At 41.1% G+C, this 20772-nt stretch overlaps 2 non-coding genes and 1 pseudogene across 2 annotated transcripts; all 3 read left to right on the top strand.

Moving 5' to 3' along the window:
* Positions 1 to 651: 651 nt before the first annotated feature.
* LOC143882679 (putative mannitol dehydrogenase) lies at positions 652 to 8127 on the top strand (annotated as a pseudogene).
* Positions 8128 to 11417: 3290 nt separating this feature from the next.
* LOC143885692 (small nucleolar RNA R11/Z151) lies at positions 11418 to 11501 on the top strand. The gene has a single exon (XR_013253557.1). It is a non-coding gene; the product is annotated as a small nucleolar RNA R11/Z151 (small nucleolar RNA).
* A 361-nt stretch (positions 11502 to 11862) lies between these two features.
* On the top strand, positions 11863 to 11956 carry LOC143885694 (small nucleolar RNA Z152/R70/R12). The gene has a single exon (XR_013253559.1). It is a non-coding gene; the product is annotated as a small nucleolar RNA Z152/R70/R12 (small nucleolar RNA).
* The last annotated feature ends 8816 nt before the right edge of the window (positions 11957 to 20772 follow it).

Genomic DNA, 20772 nt, shown 5'->3' with positions numbered 1-20772 from the left:
ATTTGACGGTACAAATTTCCCATGAAAAGACAAAGAGACGAGGTGCCTGCTTTGAATACCAAGATTTGTTGATTCTCTTTATACAGGGTTGAAAATGGAGAAAGTTTAAAGTTAATGAGGCGTTTAGAAGAAGCTTCGGTTCCATGTCCGTGTAGAAAACGGAAAAAGAGAAGGCAAAAAAAGAAGGTTTATCCCCACGACCAAGTTTTGATAATGAGGCTTACTCACCTTGTTTTACATGTTTTAACCAGGCCACTGCAATATCCCATGAAGCTCTAAGCCTCTAAGCAGCCAATCAGAGACTTTTCTGGGTCGGATCGTATGAGACTTTTCTTCTCCATATTCAATTTTGATATGGACACCCATCCATCCATTCCAAGACTTCCCACTTGGCATTTCATTCAAGCCGTAGAAGAAAAGTTTTTAGACCGTAGAACCGTAAAGAAAGAGTCAGATATCGAGCCCGTGCTTTCAGACGGTAGAATATCAGATGGGCCGTTGAGATTGAGCCACGTTGCCCAAATACCCGCTTTTCTTCTAGAAACCTCGTTTAATTGAGCCACCTGACTTGACCCATCCGAGAATAGGGGTCGAACATTCCTCTCTTATACACAATGCTATCGTATATATATGGAAAGATAATAAAAAAAGATGTCCAAATCAGCAGTGGAAGAACACCCTCAGAAGTCAGAAGGTTTTTGGTTGCGCAGCTAATAGAGGAGAGAATGGTATTGCCACCCATAAAGTTTGTTTTTTGCAGGGCTAATGGTGAGGATGATGTTATTATTAAGATATTGTTTTGTGGAATGTGCCATACGGACCTACATTGGGTCATGAATGACTTTGGATTTACCGATTTCCCTGTTGTCCCCGGGTACACGACCACCTCATCTTTTATCTGTCTCTCTCATCTGACGGTTAGGATCATTCCATTACTCTCCTTTTCTTACCTTGCCCATCAACAGTAAAAAAAAAAAAGTGGGTCCCATGAGTTTACTGATAAACGCCCGTTACCCCAAGTTAGCATAAGACAAGGGACGTACCAGGGTACAAAGAGCGTTAGCACTACAGGATATTTGAAACTTATAAAGAAGCATCTAATATTGAACAAAATTCACTCTGTGTTGCACAAATGGAAATGCTTACAAGATTTTTAGGTGATCCTCAGATGAGGAGCTTTCTCTTATTTATAGAGTCCCATAATTGCACTATAATTGTCTGGATTGTGCCATATGGCCCATATGGTAATCATCCCAATGGTCCAAGACCACCCTAGAATCTTCCGGACCTTTAAAAATTATCTATAAAGAGTGCACAAGAATAAACTAGTAACCCCCACTCTGCCACACATATCTACAGTTCTACACAGCTCATCTGGAGCCTTCTCCACAATCCCAATCAGGGGTGTAGGCAAAGACCTTATCTGTAATAATTGAGGCAAGAGTTAGCAGTCCCATGATATCATACACTCTCCATCTTTGGAAGCGCATCGTCTGGACGATAGGGTGTGCAGTTTCTAGAGATTTGCATTTGAGAGTTGACCCTTTGACTTATCAATTTTGTATTTTGATTTTTGTGCTGATAAAGTTAAGTAATTTTTTAGATTTTAAGTTCTACTTCCTTTATTTTGTACTAGTCTTGAACGAGACAGGGCAGCTAAGTTTTGCTACCGAGTCAAGCCAAGTTGGCCGAGTTTTGAGTTCACTCGCCCAGCTTTAGCATTGTGATTCTATCCCTCCATTAAGCATGGGTTTTCTATTTTATTTTTTTGAAAAATAATGCACATTGGCATAGTTTGTCACTTCACGGTATTATTTTCTTAACCAATATCATGTTGGAATGAAACCAACTTGGATGGAGGGAAAGGATATGATTGAAGAGAAGAAAATTGTTCTCTTCAATTTGTTATACTACTCAAGAGACTTAAAATTCCACTAAAACGGCTTACAAAATGAAGAAGATACATGGCCCAAAATATACCCTATACTTCAAATACGAGATTAACTTTTCTTAACTAAACTTAGCTTTCCTAAGTTGCATTAATACATTAACAAATGAAAAGTAAATGACTAACATAATTACAAAACACAAAACTAAATCCCTAGACCATTAACTCTCAAAAGAGTGATTATCAGTGTGGTCAAGTCAAGGTTGCAAACTCCCAAAGTAGTAGAGTTCCAATGAGGGAACATCAATGGTTGCAAGGCAAGTTCCATGCATGGTTTTAAATTTTGACCAAAATTTGAAATTTCGGATTTCAGTCAACAATGAAACCGAAACGCCCAAAATCCGAAATTACTGAAACTTACCAAATTTTGGAAATTTTTGTCCAAATCTCAGAAATTTCGATAATTTCGGCGAAATTTAAAAATATATATATTAATTTTTTATTCCTTTACAAAATTTCAGCCGAAATTGATGAAATTTCAGCCCAAAAAACCGACACTTCGCGCGTCTTTACCGAAATTTCGAGATTTCAGCTGAAATTTCAGTTTCGGTTAGGTCCCAAATATATGCCGAAACCGAAATTTCAAACCATGGTTCCATGGGCAAGAAATAATTTCTAAGACAATGGAAAATCCAAGACTCAAGTGGTCAAGCTTAGATTTCCAACATATCTAACCTTAGTTGACCCGTTCTTGCAGGCACGAGATTGTTGGAGAGGTCACCGTGGTGGGAAGCAAGGTCGACAAGTTCAAAGTTGGCGACAAAGTGGGCATAGGCTGCTGCCTCGTGGGCTCGTGCTAGACTTGCGACAGTTGTAGGCAGGACTTAGAGAATTATTGTGCTGGAGCCTGGAGGGATTCAAACGTACAGTGGGATTTACCACGATGGAACCAAGACCTACGGTGGTTACTCCGATATGGTGGTGGTCCACCAGCGCTACGTGGTCCGCATACCCGATAACATGCCACTTGACGGAGATGCACCGCCCTTGTGCGCCAGAATTACGGGCTATATATTTCGGCCTGAGTCTATAGGCATTGTCGGGCTCGGTGGGCTCGGCCATGTGGCTGTCAAGTTTGCTAAGGCTTTTGGAATGAAGGTTACCGTCATAAGCATTTCTCCTAGTAAGGAGGAGGAGGCAATTGAACGACTGGTGCTGACTCGTTCCTGGTCAGCCGTAACCAGGAACAAATGCTGGTAAGAATCATATATATTAGCAAATAAATGGGCTTATAATCTGGGATTTATTTTGACATTTTGCGTTTGATTTGGTGTTTAGGCTGCCATGGGTACGTTGGATGGAATCATGGATACAGTGTCGGCCAATCACCCTTTACAGCCGTTGATCCTTCTTTTGAAGCCACATGGGAAGTTGATCGTGGCGGGGGTCACAGAAAATCCATTTGAACTACCCATGATTCTGTTAGAGTAATTAGGTCAAGCAAGAGTTTGCTTGAAGCATTACACCCAAGGTATCTAATTTGGAATACCAAGTTTGTTGCCTCCAGCCCCTATATATATTAGATACACTAGGGTTTTAATAGGTTAGTGGGCTCTAGCCCAAATAGGCCCACTACACCGGTCTATTATCTTATTGGGCTTATATTAGAACTTACATGGGTTATATTATATACCCAACAATCTCCTCCTATGTTCTACATATAGCACAATCTATAGTGTAATGTTCAAAACAAAATATTAAATCATCCACATCACCATATGGTCTATATCATAAAAGATCTGTAATCCAAATGAAAACATGAATCCTTTTATGACAAACCAAGAGTTTTAGATATACAACAAGCTAAACTCAACCAAAAGGTAGTTTCACATATAAGTGAACCCCACTGATCTTAGATGAATTCATTCATAAGGTATGATTCTCATCGAGATTCAAAATAAAGTTCCACAAAAAAGTGAACTCTAGCATACTGAAATGTAAGCATAGTCTTTATGACTTTAGAAGATTTACTCATCAAGTAAGTCATCTTCATCAAAGTCCAAATCAAGACAAGCTCCTCCTATTTCGCCAATCCCTGTGAATTACCACATATGAATTCCATGAAAATGAATCCAATCATTTGTGTAAAACACTAAAGTATCTAGTTCTACCTGAAGAACTTAGTACAATTCCATAATTCACGAAAGTATCTAGTTCTACCTGAAGAAGAATTTAGTACAATTCAAAATGGCTGAAAAAGTATCAGTATCACTCTCACCATAAGCATCATTGTCAAGTTTCAATAAAGAACAAGACCTAAACAGCTTCTTTTGCAAATAACCATTCCTAATTGTCAAGTTTCATTAAAGAACAAGACCAAATAGTTTCTTTTGCAAAGAACCATTTCATGTTTCTTTTTGGAATGTTACAGTCATCTTATCCATATTTGAGTTAAACTGTATCATCAAGTTTGGAATGTACAACCTTTCCAAAAAAGGACATGTCATCAAATGTGGAATGACATACAACAACTGTAAACATCATCGAAACATATCAAGTGCCTATCTTGGCCAAAACAAAGGGAGATTCGAAAAATTCAAAATAACATGAATGTAGGTTAAGACATGTCTACACGGTCTTTAACCCCATCTCCCCCACAATTTTGAATATTCGGTCTTTGGTCAGGCCCTGTTGTGAGAGCTTCGGCCTGTTATCCTTCGATTTCGTATCAATCAAAGTGATAATCCCGTGTTCTTGAGATAATTCAGCATATGGCTTGTTGCAGCCTAAGATGTCTCCTCTTACAATTAAAGAGTGAGTTCTTCACAACCATTATTATAGCTTGATTATCACAGAACACACATAAGGAACTAATCCTTAACCCACTAAAGAACTAATCTTTAACCGCGTCAGTGGAATGCCATAACCATAATCAGATTCTTTATCCCGTAGCTGTCATCTATAGCTGAAGTTAGGGCATAAAGTTCCAATTCGACTTCCACACAACAACAATAAATTTGTTGTCCTCTGATTCTGAGACCCATGATACATCAGAATAAACTTCCACAATAAGTGGATGGCCACCATAGTTCAGAGCATACTCTTGAGTACACGAAATGTATCTCATCAGCCTCATAAGGACATTTCTATGCTCATGGCTAGGAGTGCTAGTAAAATGGCTCAGCATGCCAACTATAAAGCCTATGTCTGGCCTAGTGCAACACAAAACATACATGAGACTACCAATCAGTTTAGAATAATCTAACTAACTCACACTGTCTCTTCCTTAGAGATCAGCTTCTTGGTATAATCAAAATGGTGTCTCAATCGGTTGGCACTCACTGCATCCTCAAAAGGAAAGTAGTTTTTCATATAATGGGCTAGGCCAAGGGTGATTCCTTGCCTTTCAAAAATGTACTTTCATATCAAGAATGGTGTTAACAACACCCAGGTCTTTTCATGTCGAATTCTTTATCCAAGGTTAGTTTCACATTACTTACCACAGAGAGAGATTGGAAACAAGAATCAACATCTACATACAAGCAAATAAGCATGACCTTATTTGACACAAAATGATAGTAAAAGCATTTTTTAGAGTAATTGATCAGAAAACCCAAAGCTCTTTACTACTTTGTCAAATTTTTGATGTCACAATTTAGGTGTTTGATTAAGACCATAACAAAATTTTGTATAAGCACATACAAATATCTACTTACAGCCCATAGTTGACTAGCTGTCAAGTTAGATTTTCTAACAGAGAGCTTATTTCATCATTAATGGCTTCTGCCCATAACAAAAAGTCCATAGATCTCATCACTTCCTGATAGGATGATGGATCATTCTCCAAAGGGTAGGTCACAAAATCCTCACCAAAATTCTTGGGTACTCTACCACATATAAATGAAGTGCATGTACCAAAATAATAGTAACTACTTTAACATCTTATAAAGTTAGTTGTTTACCTGAAGAAAGGGACAAGTTCGCAGTACCAGTGTGAGTGACCTCCATGTCTGCTCCACTAGCCACTGTACCAGTCTCCTTTACTTCGATAACACCAGTGAAAATTTTCTTTGAGTTGTAAGCATGACAAATGGCTTCTGTATCCGACCACCAATCTGAGGAAGTACTGGCCTTATCTTTTCCCAACATGGCAGTGAAACTTTTATGCTCGGCCTTATCTACCATTATAGTAGCTTCCTTATATGGTGTGTCCAAACGATTAACGTTTGACCATCTCAAAGGGAATTGCAGTCTTGTCCATTTTAGTCCAATTTACCAAAATAAAATATGGAAAGAGTGCACCTGATTTGTGAAGTGCGATAACCAAATAAGAATAACTTAGTCGCGAACCAAATCCAAACTCGAATCCGAGATATCCAAGATGAAGCCCAACAGCAAGAGATTACCACCAAGGGAAAAAACCCAAACCCAACATATTGGGGTTTACAGGGGGTGAACCAAGAACAAAGAACCAGCCAAGGCGAAACCCGAGACGAGGGTTGTTCAGACTATCCAACTGTCGGCAAAACTAGTTGGCAAGAACCGGTCTAAAACCAATTGCAAATACCAAAACAGATTGGTCTTCTGTATAACTCGCGATTTACAAATCGCGGCACAAACACCAACTGCCGTGAGTAACCCCCAATATGAGCAACAATCCGAGCCATGAGAAAACCCCCAAATTCCTACTGATCTACGGCCGTGAGTTAAACCCCCAAAGAAAAAAAAACGAAAGTTCTTCTCCCTTCAAAATGAGAATACCCACTGGTTGTGCAGAGAGAGATTCGACTCTCGATTATGGGCTACCAGCGGCCGGATATGGGTTGCAACCGGTGGTTGGTTGCACCTCCCAAGGAAGCTCCGATTTCAAACGGTGGAAGTATCTCTTGTAGCAGAAGCTTCAGAATAAAGAACTAGATCTGTGTATAACTAGATCTGTGTTGAGAGAGTTGTCTTTTTCAAATCGTGAAAAAGGAACCCCAAAAAATTCCGTCCGTGATTAGTCTCGCAACCCAAATAGAAAAAGAAGGGAGGTTGAACACCAGAAATTAAACCCACGTACAAATTTGGGCTTTATAGGAGGAAACCCAGACCCAGTCGTTCAATTGATTCAGATGGAACCCTTTTGGTGTCCACAAAAAAAAAAATTAGTAACTGGTCTGAAGAAAATACGTCAATTCGTGAAGACGTTCAAGAAATCCACGAATTTTGAGGCTTCTGTGTGATTCAAAACGAATTTTAGGGATTCAAAAAACCACGGCCAAATTTTGATTCTAATAAGGAATAAAACCCACGCCCAACATGCCACAATTCTAACGTGAGATGAGCCAAGTATCCTCTTCTTGATTCCAACGGAAATAAAAACCCACGATCAAGAAAGATCAGCCGTCTTCTTCTTTTGGGAGTTGAAAACGATGCCAAGAAGATCAAACAATCACGCCCAAATCGTTGTTCCCAGTGAAACTTCAATCAAGGAATCCCATCCCAAAATTAAAACGAAGTCAAAAAAGAGAGATACGCCTCTTTATCTTGATTCTAACAACAGAAATTCCAAACGGTGGATGTATTCGTTGTGTCCACCAAGAATTCCCAAACGATGGAAGAATTGAATTGCTCCAAAAAAAAAAAAAATTTGGAGGCAGACGTCCTCTCTTAGAGGGTAGAGATGTAATGCTTCAAGATTGTTAGAGTAATTAGGTCAAGCAAGAGTTTGCTTGAAGCATTACACCCAAGGTATCTAATTTGGAATACCAAATTTGTTGCCTTCATCCCCTATATATATTAGATACACTAAGGTTTTAATAGGTTAGTGAGCTCTAGCCCAAATAGGCCCACTACACCGGTCTATTATCTTATTGGGCTTATATTAGAACATACATGGGTTATATTAGATTCCTATGCTCATCGGTAAGCATACCTAACATAATTCTTAAAAGTTTTCATTCATTACTTGTTACCAAATGAGCTACCTATCATTCATTTACCTATCCTTCTTTCTCTCTCTTAATTCATTGTAATAACATTTCTAACTTCTCAGGAAGAAACTTGTCGCCGGCAGTGCCATCGGAGGAATGAAAGAAACCCAAGAAATGATCGATTTTGCGGCAGAACACGGCATAATGGCAAATATCGAGGTTGTTCCGATAGATTACGTGAACACTGCTCTAAAACGACTTGCAAAAGCCGACGTCAAATACCGATTTGTAATTGACGTTGCAAACACCTTGAAATCTGCTTAGATGATCTTGGCCTTGAGGCAAGATCACGACCATCTATCTTGGTTTTGTGTCCCATTTATGAGATTGATATATGGTTATGGAGTGGATTTGAGAGTGTAGTTTTAAATTTCTTATGGTTAGTGTTTAAGTGTTTGGAGTGTTAGATTAGGTGAAGCATATAAGAAATATTTTCTATTTTATTTGTTGTATAATAAGGTGGGTTGCCATGCCATCCACACTATTTTTCGCCATTTACGGCCTCATGGGAAATGAAGAACACATTTTTATCTCTAGTAAACTTATGATAAATAGTTGTACCTTGGTAGTTCCATCTTCCACGCTGTACAAAATGTGCTAATTAAAAGAATAAATAGAGATGGTATTAATTTTATAATCATCTCTTTGGATGCCTCTACAAATTATTTGTGTGCAGTAATCTTATATACAAATGGTTTTGAAGTAATATTTGGGTATTTGTAAATCAGAAATTTATAATTATATAAGGGCAAGTTTGGATACCTCAAATTTTTATTTGGATTTGGAATTGAGTTTGAGTACAAAATGAATAGATATGGCAGCTCATGTTGAGGGACACAGAGGGAAAGGGGTGATTCCTGCTGCAGGGGAGAGGTCGAGGAGCCAAGAGAGTGAAGGAAACTGCCAGATCTGTGGATTTCCAATTTCTTATTTCCACAGCTTATTTAGAAATCTGATTTTTTTCACTGTCAGTCGCTGAATTGGAAGATTTGATGGGGATCCAAATGTCAACGCAAAAAGGGCTGCAAATGTGAGAATTCCAAATCAAAATCTTCTAGGCATCCAAATGGGCCCTGAAGGGATTTGCTGGGGACCATCGCAGAAGGCATTTTGCAGGATATTTTGTTCTTTTCATTTAATTTATCCGAGGTGAACAGCCAGCCCGCAAAATGCCTTCTACGGTAGTCCCCAGCAAATCCATTTATATATCAGCACAACCATATGCTATTACATTTTCCAAAAACCTCTCACAAGCCAATTAAAAAAGAAACGACAGTTGGATTTGGGCAAATATATTATATATGATTGTGCTGATAACATTGCCCTACAAATAATGGCTTCCAAAGAGGCCGACATGTCCGATTTGCAAATAAGATTAAATTGAAATAATCTTATATTGCAAATAAATACTGATTTTGGTGGCACCCTAAGAGGCCCTTAGACCAAGGCCTAAATAGATTTTTACATTGTGGTTAGGATATGATGCTAACCATTAGACAATGGGGTTCATAAATTTTCACTTCATGATTAGTATATGATTTTAATTCTATCTTAAAATTGCAATTATGATTACAGGGATTTGTAGGCTATTACTCAAAAGGGATTTGCTAGGCAATTTAGCAGAAAGCCATTTTGGGGATGACTGTTGCACAAGAGAAGAGCCAGCCTAGATGAATCAAATGAATAAGACAAAATCTGCTAAAAGGAGCACGTGTGGCACTTCTCTCATGCAAAAGTCTGCCTCTTGCTTTCTACTAAATTGCCTAGCAAATCCCTCCAAAAAAAAGCCATTTTGCGACTCACTTTTAAAGGGGAGAACAACCCCTTAGATGAATTAAATGAAGAATATAGAATGTGCTGCTAGGTAGCTGTTCTCTATTGAAAAGTGAGCTGCGGAATGGCTTTTTCACAAAATTGCATGGCGAACCCCAACATTAAATTTGGTAGAATAATATCCGCACTACCTATCTTCCCAAGATTAAATTTTGAGTCTAATAATTGGTTTTTTGGACTTGCAATCGGTTCTCAAAATCCAAAACAAATAGGCCATAATTTTGAGTCCGATGATATCACTTCTTCCTAAACATTTATACAATCCATTCATCATTAAAAGTCGATGAGGAATTAAGAACTTTGTACGCTCGTCCTATTTTCTTCTTTAAACATCAGACTTGGAACTCATGGTCGATCTTAGCGGCCGATCTTAGCTAGGGGTGCAATTTGAGCCGTGTCGGGTTGAGCTTTAGCCAAAATGAATTGGAATCAGCTTGAACCAGACCCAATTTTATAGTAAAACCTCAACCCGAATTCTCAAAAAATTGACCCGAGTTGCACCCTGAATAAGATCATTTAACGGTAGCGAGAGCATGAAAAATGGAACATTTCTTGTACAACCCTTCTCCATAGCAGAAGTATTTACCTAGGGCCAATTAGTTCAATCTTTTCATGAGATGGCCCATAGGAAGCAATGACAAAGCTTGGAAATGATTGGAACGTGGCATGGCCCAAAGAGGTTTTCATGACGTGCAATCTCTCCAAAGATGCGGAGGCTTAGGATCACCCTATGGAAATGATTTTTTTGGGGCACAAACTATTTAAAATTATTGGGTATATAATATAACCCATATATGTTCTAATATAAGCCCAATAAGATAATGGACTGTTGTAGTGGGCCTATATGGGCTAGAGTCCATTAACCAATCATTAACTCTAGTGTATCTCTATATAAGGCCTAGAGGCAACAAACTTGGTATTCCAAACTAGATACCTTGGGTGTAATGCTTCAAACAGCCTCTTACTTGACCTAATTACCTTTAACAAAAACATCTATAGATCATTAGATCGGAGGGTTAGGATCTTCTGAAATGATTTTTGGGGCACAACCTATTTAAAACCTCTACAGATCATTAGATCATAGGGTTAGGATCATCCTATGAAAATGATTTTCCAGGACTCAACCTATTTACGTTGTGGCCCAACAAATGAACAGTTTGGATCATCGCATGAAGTGGGCCATACCCTATGTTTTGAAAAATATTATACTATAGGGCCACATAAATTTCTAAATGTAGTAAGGGGATTTGCTACGCGGAATTTCGCAGAAAGCCATTTCGCCCCGACCTATTGCAACAAAATCTGCCAAAAATCAACTTGTGTGTGACTGTTTTATCATGCAAAAGCCAGTCGCGAAATGGCTTTTCGCGAAATTGCCTAGCAAATCATAGTAAGGATTGCAGTTATCAATGCGGATATCAGTCTCCTTTTAGAAAAGCCTCTTTCCTATCAAAGAATAATCAACGGCCTAAAATTATCCGGGGGAGGAATATAAAAAAGAGATCAAAAGACCCATTTCACTTCCCCCCAAACCCTAACCCTAATAAGTCTCTCCCTCTCTATAAGAACCCATCTCTCTCCTTCTCTTTCTCATAAAACCCTTCTCTATTTCTCCCTATTCCATCCCTTTTTATGGTTAATTATATCTTTCAATGTATGGTTTTCTTTTTGCATCATCTTTCACCTTTTTTAGTATTTTTTTTTCTTCTTAGAGATAATAAGGGCTGATGATGATAAATCTATCTTAGCGGATTTCAATGAGACTCATGTCGATGATTTGATTTTTGTTACACACACTGAAGCCTATTTCATCTCTTTCTAATGGATTTTCCTACTTATTTTTTTCTTCATTTCAATGTTCTGGTTTCATAGTTTCCCAAATGTGTTTTCTTTATTACATCCCTCCTTGTGTTTTTTCCCATTTTCCCTCTTTGATTGATTCTTAGTTTTGAGATCTCTTGAGTGATTGGTTGATGGGTATTTTCCATTTGATTTGTTATTTCAAAGATATGATTCCTTTTCATGGATTTTCTTTGGAAAATCATTTTAATTTCATGGATTACCTCTTTTACTCTATCAGGCGTTTTTCTTGTTATTTCATTTTGGGTACGTAGATAATTGGAGCCGTAGGATTGAACGCATTGTAGCAATTGACGGACTGGATTTGTTGCGATGATGAGTTAAACGGTGTTTAGGGCAGTGGCGTTATACATGCCGTGAGCCGTCCACCATTAAACGACTTCTCCTTCCACTGAGCACAAATCCCGTTCAATTAACTTTTTTATTACATTTTCTTTGAAATTTTGGAGACTTCTTTTATACCCCTTGATCAATCTTGACCGTCTATTGCTGTTATTAATCTTGTGTAGCCGTTGTCGCATAATCGATTTGGGAACCATCTACTAACTAATCAAATCTCCGTTAGATAGTAATCTGGACCGTCTATCACAGTTTCCTAAAATTGATGCATGCAAAAAAAATATCTTGAGGGGAGGAGATTTATTAGGAAAATTTGCCAATGGGGGACCCCAAAATACAAGAATTGTGAACTGGGGACACAGTTATGAAAAATTGTTAAAGAGACTTGATAACTCAATTTTAAGAGTTTGATAACCCCATTTAGAGGTTTGATAACCCCCTTTTAGAGACTTGATAACTCCCATTCCGTCCCTCCCTAACAATTTATCAAAGGTGTGTCTCCCGTTCAAAATTCTTCTATTTTGGTGTCACCTAAATGCTTAGTATTTTTCCATCCAAAATAACCACTTATAGAATGATCTAAACAGCCCATATGTGATGCTACAATGTAAATAGTCTGTATCTCATGAATCATCTCCTTACAATGATCCTAACCATAGTTTTAACTTTCAAATGCCTCTTTGGAATTATGGGCTCTCTCGAGTCGAGTACCTCTTACCTTTAGCCACATCCTTGGAAATTTCAGCCCTAATTTGGTATAAAAAAAACAGCAATCGGAAAACATCACAATTTTGACTGAATTTACCAAAATTTAGGACTCCTGCTGAAATTTCGGTTCTGTCCCAATCGAAATCCGAAGTTTCGGAAATTTAAAACCATGACCAAAACTCTTTTTGTAAAACCAGGAATAACTCTTCAGGCGGTGTTAATGTACGTTTGATATTCGGCATTTTTTTCCTCCCAGCGATACCTTTCACGCCAATGAAGTTTATCAAACCCCTGAATCAATGATAAAAGAAGGGGAGTGATAAATAGATCCCCCATAATAATAATAGCGTGCAACTTAGGCGGGCTCAACCCGAACCTGATGGGTTCAACCTGGGAAAAAGTCAGGTTTGGTTGAGTTCGGGTATCAGGTTCAACCTGGGAAAAAGTCAGGTTGGGTTGAGTTCGGGTTGACTGCTTGGGCAACCCGACCCGAGTGAACCTGACATTTTTAATAATTTTTTTAATTTTTTAAGCTAAAAATCTCGGGTTGGGCCGGGTTGAAGTTGGGTTGGATCAGATTAGTAAAAAGGAGGGTAGGGTCGAGTTGTACCTTGTCGGGTTGGAACTTGGGACGGGTTCAGGTTGCCTCAACCTGACCCGAGTTGCACCGCTACCCATATATCCTCCCCTATGTGTCTATTTGCTCTTTCTCTCTCTAATGCGAGGAGAGAGAAAGACACACAGGGTCGATTTATCACTGCCCTAAACGATTCATAGGCCAATTCTTGATTCCCATTCCTACATTCCAAATGTGCCCTTATCAATTGCTGTGATGTATCCTTGACGACAAAATAAACCCTTTAGTTCCCACGTTGGTTCTACGTGGAGGGTAGTATAGATGATTAAATTACACCAACTCTAACACCTTATCAGAGCGAGGATATTAAAATTCAGCACATATGGCCTAACAAAAAAAAAAAGGCCGCACATCAGCCATGTCTGGGGGAGTGGACTATGGTGGGGAAAAAAAAATGCTTTGTTTGGGAGAAAAAAAATCCAAGGAGATTGGTGGGAAAAAAAAAGTCCTAGAAGTATCGCGGTAAAATAAAAATCCAATGCTTGGTTGACCGGACTATGGTGGGAAAAAAAAATGCTTTGTTTGGTTGCTTCAACTGTTGGGAAGAAAAAAAATTCTTCTCAAGCTTATTTTTGGTTCCTGGGAGTATTTCTTTTCCTTCCTGGGGTTTCGTGCGGGGTTATTTTGGTTCCTGGGATTATTTTGGGCCCACCAACCAAACGTGGGTGTCCTGAGGAAATCCCACAAAAGTCCCAAGAAACAAAAAAATTCCGGCAGATTTATAATAATAAGATCAAAGTGTCACCAATGACAATAGGCCGGATTTATGACAACCAACAATATCTTCACACCAATAGTAATCTCAGAGTAATCAATTTTTTTACAAAAATGGCAAAATTTTTATTCCTCGGTTTATATTTTTTGAAAGAGGGCGAGGGAGATCTAGCTCAGCTTAGCTAGAGCTCTATAAATACACCATCTCCATGTTGTTTCAGTCATCCAACCCATTCATTCTATAGGACCTCACATAGATAAGGTGTTCCTAACAAGCCATCTCCATACCTTAATCCTAAACATTCAATCTATAGAAGCACATTTTCGAGCCATCCATTCTAAACCTCCATAAATCATAACCCTTATCATAACCTATAATTCTAACCATAACCCTAATCATAACCTATAAAATGAATGGATTGGATGAGTCAAACAACTATGGGAGTAGTGGTTTCTGAGCTCAAGCTCATAAACCTTTTCCTATTTCTGAAAAACTTGTGTGAAGTTTACAACTAATAACTAATAAGTGAGACACGTCCAAATAGTAAAGTATTAGCATTTTTCCAAAATTTCTCTAACTCTTGCCGTATTTTTTTCAGATTTGGTTTGCCAATTATTTCCCAAGACCACGGATATTGGCACTAGGGCTGCAACTTGGGTCGGGTTTTCCCCGACCCGCATCGACCCGACCCGAAAAAAGCTTGGGTTGGGTTCATGTTTCTCGGGTTTCGGGTCGAGCAGGGTTCGGAGGGGCCCGACCCGAGTTAAGTTATAGTATGTATTGTTTTTTTCTAAAACTTTGTTACTTTAAGAGTGAAAACTTAAGAGTAAAACTCAGCACTGGGTTTCCAGATATAAATACCCAAGTTTTGTGAACTGGGTTTCCAGATATAAATACCCAAGTTTTGTGAACTGGGTTTCCAGTGCGTACCCAAGTTTAAGAACCGGGTTTCCAGTGCGTACCCAAGTTTAAGAACCGGGTTTCCAGTGCGTACCCAAGTTTAAGAACCGGGTTTCCAGTGAGTACCCAAGTTTTGTGAACTGGGTTTCCAGTGCGTACCCAAGTTTAAGAACCGGGTTTCCAGTGAGTACCCAAGTTTTGTGAACTGGGTTTCCAGTGCGTACCCAAGTTTAAGAACCGGGTTTCCAGTGCGTACCCAAGTTTAAGAACCAGGTTTCCAGTTCGTCCCTTACATCGAGTAGTTCGATTAGCAGTGATTCCACTGCATTTTTGCTTTTGAGTGCCATTGCATAGCACTCCCTGGACTGAGGTTGATCTCCTCGAACTTCACCCACACCATTGGGGGTTATGAACTTCATTTTTTGGTGGTAGGCTGAGGCGACTCCACGGATCAAGTTCTGGCCAGGCCGTCCTAAGATAGCGTTGTAGACCGAGGTGGCCTTTACTACCAGAAAGTTGACCATGGCGAATGCTTGACAAGGTGAGTCTCCGACTAGGACAGGGAGCTCGATCTGCCCCACCACTTTCACGACCTCTCCGGAGAAGCCAAATAAATCTGAGTTCGCCGGCTTTAGACGGTCGTCGCCTATCATCATTTTTTCAAAGGCGTGGTAGTATAGAATGTCTGCTGAGCTTCCGTTGTCCACGAGGATTTTCTTCACCTCCCAGTTGGCAACGAGCATGGTTAGAACCAGTGCATCGTCGTGGGGGAGGATAAGGTTGTCCAGATCTGCATCCGAGAAGGAGATCTCATTCTCCGTTCTCGACTTTTTGCTGGTAGTGTGCACGGCGTTAACTCGCCGTGCATATGCTTTGCGAGCGGTAGAGGAGGTGCCCCCAGCGGCAGGCCCACCCATAATTGTACCAATGACCCCCCTTGGCTGAGATCGGGGTGCCTCAGGTTGTGCATTGGGCAGCTGAGGGGTTTTGTCCCGAGCAGGGGGCTGTTGTGATTTCGGAGGGCTACGGCCCTGGGGGCTCTTTCCTCTACGCTCTTGGTTGCGATTGTCAGTCCGGATATACTTTTTCAAATAACCCCGGCTGATGAGCTGCTCAATTTCCTCCTTGAGTTGCCAACAATCATCTGTGTCGTGGCCGTGGTCTTTGTGGAACCGGCAGTACTTCGAAGGATCTCTCCTGTTTCCTTTGGAGATCATTCTAGGTGGCCACTTCACGAACTCCTCCTCACTGATTGCCGCCAGTATGAGCTTTCTGGAGGTATTGAGAGGCGTGAAGTTCTCTTCTCTTCTCTGAGGGGTGGAGACTTCTCTTTTCTGGGAGGTTTATCCTCCCTGCGCTATTTAGGCAGATTCTTCTCTTCAGAGGTTATCCTCCGATTTGAGTTAAGAGCTGCTAGTGTTTCTTCCACCGTTATGTACTCCTCCGCCCCGGCCATGAGATCTGCCAGTGAATGCGGATTTTGTCGAGCCACAGCTCGACGGAAATCGTTGGACCGGGCGCCTGCGAGGAGCGCATTCATTGCTGCTGAGGGATCTAAATTTGGCACTTGAAGTGCCTCCCTGTTGAATCGGCGGACGAACACCTTCAGAGGCTCGTTGTCTTCCTGTCGCAAGGCCATCAGGGAAGCTGTTGTTTTCTTTGGCCTGCGGCTGCTCATGAAGTGGCGGACGAGGTCCTCTCCAAAATCGTCAAAATTGTTGATGGAGTTTGGTTTAATCCTGGAGTACCAGTCTCTTGCCGCGCCAGTTAACGTTGTTGGAAACGCTCTGCAGATGAAGACATCAGAAGCTCCGTGGAGGAGCATCATTGTTCTGAATGTCTCCAAGTGATCCACGGGGTCTGTGGTGCCGTCGTACTGGGGGACGGCTGGCATTTTAAACCCTCTGGGTGCTGGGGCACCCAGAACATCATTAGTGAACGGCGTTCTACTTGAGAACGCCCTGGAGGCGGGCCGGCTCTGGTCCTTCGCCAGTTCCTCTATTTTATGGTCCATGTCCTCCATTCTCTGTAGCAGGGGATCCGTTCTGTGGTCCCGGGACCTGATTCTTCCCACAGATCGGCTTGCCGCGGAGCCGGACTGACTCTCCGGACTCCTACGACGAGGCCGGGACTTTACTTGTGGTGCATGCTCTTCGTGAGCTCGGGGCTTCTGTGCAGAGCGGGACCTCGACCTTTGGCGGCGATGAGGCTCCGTCTGTGCGTGCCTAGCTGCGGAGTGATGAACTTGTCTGGCGGAGTGGTGAGTTCGGCCCTCCCCATGGCGTGATGACTCTCCCCTGTGGACATCTGGCCTTTTCTGGCCAGATCGTAGAGCTTCTGGAGGAGGTTGGGGAGGCGCCTGCAGTAGCTGCTGGTACTGCCCGACGAGGGCTGTCATCTGCTGAAATAGAGCTTGAACTTGCTCCGGAGTAGGCAGAGGGTTAAGATGTTCTGAGCGAGCAGGGCTCTGCTCGGCGGTAGCAGAAGCTGCTACTACCAGCGAGGCAATTCGCTCGCTCCAGGTTCTGCGAGGTAGCACGGCTTGATCAGTCCGTGTAGTAGGGATCCGCGCGCTCTTGCGCCCTGCCATTTTTTGTGAGATGCGTAAGAACAGCTTTTAGTTCTTGGGTCCCACGGATGACGCCAATCTGTTAGACCTAAAATCGGTAACAGGTACAGCAGTGACGTAAGAGCTGAGCTGGATGACCAGAGGAGCTGAGTCCTGGTGAACCAGAGTGAGTGAGTAGCGATGGAGTGGCTGAGTCCTACACAAGGCAAGTGAGGTCAGAAGACCGGACCGGGTTTTACTCCGGACAGGCCCTTCGACACTCAAGTCAGTATGAGCAGGAGTGAAGGGAAATGTCAGAGTTTTTAGGGAGAAGAGGGTTTTTCGTATTACCCGTTTGTCTGAGCCCTGTTTCCCTATTTATAGGGAAAAACGGGTGAGGTGTCCTGGACAGGTGGCGGCCTGTGAGAGGCTGGATCTCACCTACTCTGGGACAGGTGGCAGCCTGTGAGAGGCTGGATCTCACCTACTCTGGGACAGGTGGCAGCCTGTGAGAGGCTGGTGTTTTCACACCCCATCACCTAAATATAAATTTTATGCCAAAACAAAGACCCATAAAATTGGGCGCAAATAAAATTGTTTATTCTGTAGAACAGACCCTAACGTAGAGAAAGAGCATTTGATATGCGCAGCCCTGCCAGCCTCTTTGGAGGTAAGATAGAAACTCAATTCTAGGGCGTCAACGAAAGAAACGTTTCCATCCCCTGGAATGGGATTTCAGGCGATTGAGAAGAAGTTGGGAAAGTCACTTCTTCAGTAGGCTCATTTGCCTTTACATAGATGGAAATGACATTTTTATGGTACGGCAAGATGCCAAATGTGGGGATGCTGATACGCAACGAATGTGAACGCCACGCCGATACACACAGTCTGTGAATGATTCACGGGCGTTGATGTGCGCAAATTGCAAAGGATGGCATTGATGCACGCAAAATATAAATGACTCTCAGGGTCTGTAGATCCTCCAACTAACTAACAAAGTGTCGAAAGAAAATTCCAGCGCGAGGGATAGGAAATTAAAGATAAAGAATCACCTAAGAAGATGAATTTTTCGCTTCCTTAATTCAATTCAGAGCAACCTACAGCTAGAAAAGATAAATGACAATGGATAAAAGTAAATGACAAAAGATAAATGCCAAGACATGTTTGATTTTAATTCTGGGATCTTTTCTTTCGAGACAAACATCTACTTTTATAGGTTTATTCCAATAACCCGCTCCCCATCACTCCATGTTCTCAAAGAGGGAGGTTCCGAAAACTGCCTGTTTCAGGCCCGTTACTTGCATGTCCTCCCTCCTTCTAGGTGGATGTCACCCCACCTTCCCTTCAGTGACAACTGGCGTGTCACTCCTTTGACCTAGTCCAATTGGATCATAGCTCATTGACTTGGTTCCGATTGAGCGATCAAACTCAAGAGCGGGTGTAAACAATAACCCTTTTTGGTTTAGTCTTAGCAAGTCGTCATTTGGTGGTTCAGTCTCTCACGACGGAAAGTTGGGGTGTACATTGTTCGGGTCCAACCCTAACCAAACCGAACCGGCCTATTTGGTTCGATTCGGTTTGGTTTGGTTATGAAAATATAAAGTTCGGTTCTAAAAAATTTGAAGCCTTGGAAAGGAATCTCTAATCCAAATACAATGATCCTTTCCTCCATCATGATCCATTCGTGACATGTTATATACATATATTAATAGGGGTGCAAGTTTGGCCCTTTCAGCCCTGATCCGCCCTAAGCCCGAACAGGGTCAGGGCTGGATTTTCCAACCCTGAGGGCGTGTCAGGGTTCATTTTTTTAGACCCTGACTCTGGTCGGGTCGGGTTCTGGGTTAATGCCTCGGGTACCCTGACCCGGCCCTACCCTAAGTTTTCTATTATAGAATTGAATCATCCATGCATGTTTCTTTTGCTAATGTTTTCTATTATCTTGGATTGATGTTTCTTTAGATTATTATTATTAATTGTCTTTGTTGTTCGTCATGTTGTTGAATTCATATTGTCTTATTTTGTTCCCTTTCTCTGTTTATTGATCATTTTGTTCTATATGATAAGTTGTTGCTTTATTTTTGGCACTCTTAACAGGTATTTGCACTAGAGTCAATTAGGGCTGGCCCGGCCCGGCCCGGCCCGGCCCTACCCAATCAAGGCTAATCAGGGCGGGCCAGGGCCAGCACTGAGCCCTGTAGGGCGGGGCAATGGGTTGAGGTTTGTCGGCCCTGACTCAGGGTTAGGGCGGGTCAGGGCCGAGATAATGGGATCCAGGGCTGGGCTAGGTTTTAAAAACCCGACCCAACCCGACCCTGTTGCTGCCCTACATATATACTTCTAAATGTTTACTTTGGTAGTAAATTGATAGTAACGTTTTCATAAAACCTTACCGTTCAATTCCCTAAAACTGGGCTTGTTTTTTCAACTGACCCTGTTCCCATCTTCATGTTTTTGTCTATACATTTTAAAGATAGAGACACAAGAAGATGTGGAACGTTTTTCATCTCATAGTATTTTATGGATTTGACGGTACAAATTTTCCATGAAAACACAAACCGATGAGTTGCCTGCTTTGAATACGAAGACTTGTTGATTCACTAATACTCTTACAGGGTTGAAAATGGAGAAAGTTTAAAGCTAAAGAGGCTGTTTAAAGAAGCTTCTGTTCTATGTCGGTGTTCAAAAGGGAAGAAGAGTAGAAAGAAAAGAAGGTTGAATCCGAAATCCCCGGTAGAAAAACTAACGTTTTTAGACTACTGATATCCTCATGACCAAGTTTTGATAATGGGACGAACCCACCAGGTTTTACATGTTTTAACCAGCTGTAAAATTGCTTAATACATTCCCAAAATGCCCTCAGCAGCCAATCAGAGACATTTCTTCGTCATCTATGGAACATTCTATGATGTTACTAACGACCCTAACACGTGACTTGTGACTTATGACTTATGACTTAAGATTTACGATAGGGTTTGTCTATCGTTCCCTAAATCTGGCCTTGTTTTTTTTCAACTGACCCCGTTCCCATCTTCATGTGTTTGTCTTAACATTTTCACGATAAAACACAAGAAGAAATCGACCTAATTTCATCGGGAAATAACATCTGCGCTGATATCATTTCCCTTTTTCATCTCATAGTAATTTTATGCATTTGACGGTAAAATTTTCCTCGTAAAATTTGTCACATGAGACAAAATAAGGGGGTGCAAGCGGCAAAATGGGGGGTATTAACAATATGCGAAGGTCATGCATGAATCATGGTCTAAGGATGATTTTGAATTTTCTTAAGCAGCCACCATCCCTATGTTGAATATTAGTTATAATAATACTTGATAATTTTATATATATTTTTGTAATCGGACTGGG

The sequence above is a fragment of the Tasmannia lanceolata genome, unplaced genomic scaffold (assembly GCF_043159265.1).
Source record: "Tasmannia lanceolata isolate RefF3 unplaced genomic scaffold, GAP_Taslan_0.1 ptg000008l, whole genome shotgun sequence".
Taxonomy (NCBI): Eukaryota; Viridiplantae; Streptophyta; class Magnoliopsida; order Canellales; family Winteraceae; genus Tasmannia; species Tasmannia lanceolata.
Note: the sequence above shows the minus strand (reverse complement) of the source record. Positions and strands in the feature narration are given on the sequence as shown.